This window comes from Lactuca virosa, chromosome 1, assembly GCF_052849685.1.
Source record: "Lactuca virosa cultivar CGN04683 chromosome 1, Lactuca_virosa_CGN04683_v6, whole genome shotgun sequence".
Lineage (NCBI taxonomy): Eukaryota > Viridiplantae > Streptophyta > Magnoliopsida > Asterales > Asteraceae > Lactuca > Lactuca virosa.
This window is the reverse complement of record NC_136426.1, coordinates 321,594,907-321,598,064: the sequence shown is the minus strand read 5'-3', so window position 1 is coordinate 321,598,064 and position 3,158 is coordinate 321,594,907. Positions and strand designations below refer to the sequence as shown.

The 3,158-nt window shown below is 38.1% G+C and overlaps 1 non-coding gene across 1 annotated transcript; it reads left to right on the top strand.

Moving 5' to 3' along the window:
- Positions 1-2,604: 2,604 nt before the first annotated feature.
- LOC145151803 (small nucleolar RNA R71) lies at positions 2,605-2,711 on the top strand. Its single transcript, XR_013732357.1, has one exon. It is a non-coding gene; the product is annotated as a small nucleolar RNA R71 (small nucleolar RNA).
- Positions 2,712-3,158: the final 447 nt, after the last annotated feature.

Sequence of the window (3,158 nt, the reverse complement as noted above, 5' to 3'; positions counted from 1 at the left end):
AATTAAACGCTTTAATTAACTATTAATAAAGTCCATAAGAGTTAATTTGAACTATTCAACAAAACATCATAATTCCAATTATTAACTTTCATATCCATAACTTATGGAAGTTTCATATCCATAACTCCATAAAAACTTTGAATCAAATTTTTTTTTTAAAAAAAAACTTTCATATCCATAACTTATGGAAGTTTCAAAAACCCTTAAGACCACAACTTTGAAAAAAACTTTTGAGCTCCAAAATTTTATGACAAAATATGTAACTCCTTAAAACCTTTAGATCAAACTTTTAAAACTAATAAAATAATCATATCATTTTATCTTTTACTAAATTTGACCTAATTCAACTCATATAACAAATGATTCAAATTTTACAAATAATTCGTTTTTCACAAAACAAGTAATTATCTTAAAATTTGACAAACGTCATGTTTTTTTTTCCTTTTTTTCCAACTTGAAAATAAAACATTTGCATCAATATAACAGAAAACAACCCATGGCTCTGATACCACTGTTGGGTTTTGAGCATTCTAACACTCCTATGGTGTACATGCAACCCTATAAACCTTGGATCTATGTTTTCTCTATTATACATGCAAATATTAATTATTCCAAGGTTTCATCCTAACTAGCATATTATGAAGCACCTATACTACAAAGTTCTAGTTAGATGACATACCTTTTGATGTAGTTTGATGTCTTCAAGCTTTAAGAGCTTAGCCCCAATAGTGTGGAAGCCTCAAATGGAATCACAAATCACCAAAACACCTTGGAAGAACTTGAGAGAATATGTATGCACACTAAAATCGGCCCACTCTTATTTTCACACACTTGTGCCAATTTTGTGAGCCAGGGACCCCTTTATATATTATGGAGGATTAGGATTACATCCATGTAAACCCTAATACCCATGACCTTTCATTTACATAGGATCCATGGGTTAAAAGCTCCATGGACCATCCATGAAAGCTTAGCCCAACCTAAATGAACTTGGCCCATTCCATATATATAAGAGTCCATATTTAATTAGTTCTTTTTTTATCACTTAATTAATTCTAAATTAATTCTTGATCAATACTAGTTAAATAATATGATTCCATATTAATATATTAGAACTTATAATATATTAATATAAATCATAAATATACTATTCTCAAAAGACTATCCATATAAATTGTGTCGGTGAAGTGCAACCCAAATGGACCATGCCGGGTCGGGTCAAGTACATACCAAATATAGTTATGGACTTAGACATTAATCCAACACTAATTTCTTGAAAAATGAGTATGGCATGAGATTTACACGCGCCCCTGAATCGGCCAATGCATAAATGGTAGCTAAGTTTCCAAATTGGCAAGGCAATGTTAAACTTCCTGGATCACCCTTCTTCTTAGGTAGTATATTCAACATGGCAGCTGAACAATTCTCGTTTAGGACCACTTCTTCACCTCTTCCATCTTCTTTCTATTAGTTAGAAGCTCCTTGAGGAATTTAGCATATTTCGGCATTTGTGCAACCGCTTCTATGCATGGCATATCAATCTGGAGAGCCTTTATGTGTTCCAGAAATTTCTGGTAGTCAACTTCATTTTTTTTCTTGTCTAGCTCGAGCCGGAAAGGGAAGTGGAGGCTGATATGGCTTAACAGGAGGCTGGCTTTTCTGTTCAGGTGGGGGACTCGTCGAGTCCGTAATGTTGACTCGGCGAGTCGAGTCGGGATTCTGCGATTCTTCATCTTCTTCTTTATCCTCTGTCACCAGTTTAGGATCTTCTTGCTGAATAGGGGTCAGAGGAGTTATAATCTTCCCACTCCTAGTTGTCACAATATTTATATGTGCACCTTTCGGGTTACTTTTGGTATTACTAGGAAGTCCACCCGGTCTTCTCTCATTCACTCGTTGTGCAAGTTGCCCCAGCTGCTTTTCTATGTTGATAATAGATGCTTGCTGATTCCTAAGCAAGGCTTGTTGATCTTTCATCATAAGTTGGTGTTCTCTCAACATATTTTGTTGATCCTTGAGTGTAGCGTCGGCAGCATTATGTCTTTTCTCGGATGCGGCCACGAATCTTGTAAGCATGTCTTCTAAATCTGATTTCTTTTCACGCACCGGTTCCTCCTTTTGATAAAAGCCTCTCTCCTTTTGCTTATACTTTTTTCCCTTGTCTTTTTGTACTCATCATAAGGTAGCCATTCCTTCTTTGGTTTTCGCCAATTGTCATCAAACCGATCACCACTTGAATAGCACACTTGCACCTTCCGATTCCCGTTCTCGTCAAGATCACAATCTTTAGTTAGGTGGGGCCCCCTACAATTCTCACATCCCACTCTTATGGCGTGGATGGATTGGTCCATCTTTGTCATTCTTCGATCCATGCTTTCCAATTTTGCCATCATTGCTGCCATGTCATCAGTAATAGAGTTCATTGCCCCTCGAGTCAAGTCATTTCTTGGGTTATGATATTCTCTAGAGTGTTTAGAGACTTCTTTGATTAGGGCCTTTATCACCGGGGGTGCTTTCTTTGTGAGTGGTCCTTGCGAATCAAGGACTTGCCTAGTTGTCACATTTACTCCATCATAGAAAATGGAGACTTCTTGTTGGCTGTTTAGATCGTGATGTGGGCAATTCCTTAGTAAGCCTTTGTACCTTTCCCACGTCTCATATAGTGACTCTCCAGCTTGTTGTTCAAAATTAGCTATGGCTTTCTTCAACTTGGCTATTTTTGAAGGGGGGCAAAACTGGTCTATGAATTCTTCTTTCATTTTAGCCCATGTAGTTATGGATCCTGGGGGAAGTGATTTTAGCCAATCCTTTGCAGCTCCCTTGAATGTGACAGGTAGCATACGAAGCAAGACAGTGTCGCGAGCGACATTAGGGACATTGAAGTAGTCGGCTATGTCATTGACTTCGTCAAGATGCTTATATGCGTCTTCATGATCCTTCCCGTAGAATGGAATCTTCTTAAGTTGAGCAAGTATGTGGCCTTTGAGTTCAAAGGTGGCAGTTGCGGGAATCGCGGGTTGCTTGAGTCCCGGGTCGGTGTCGTCACGCATCCTTTTCTTCCATTCACCCATGGGAACTTCATCGATATTTGCCATGGTGTTTGCTAGTTCGCCTTCTATGTCACTTCCTCCTTCGGATTCGCTTTCTTCTTTTTTGGA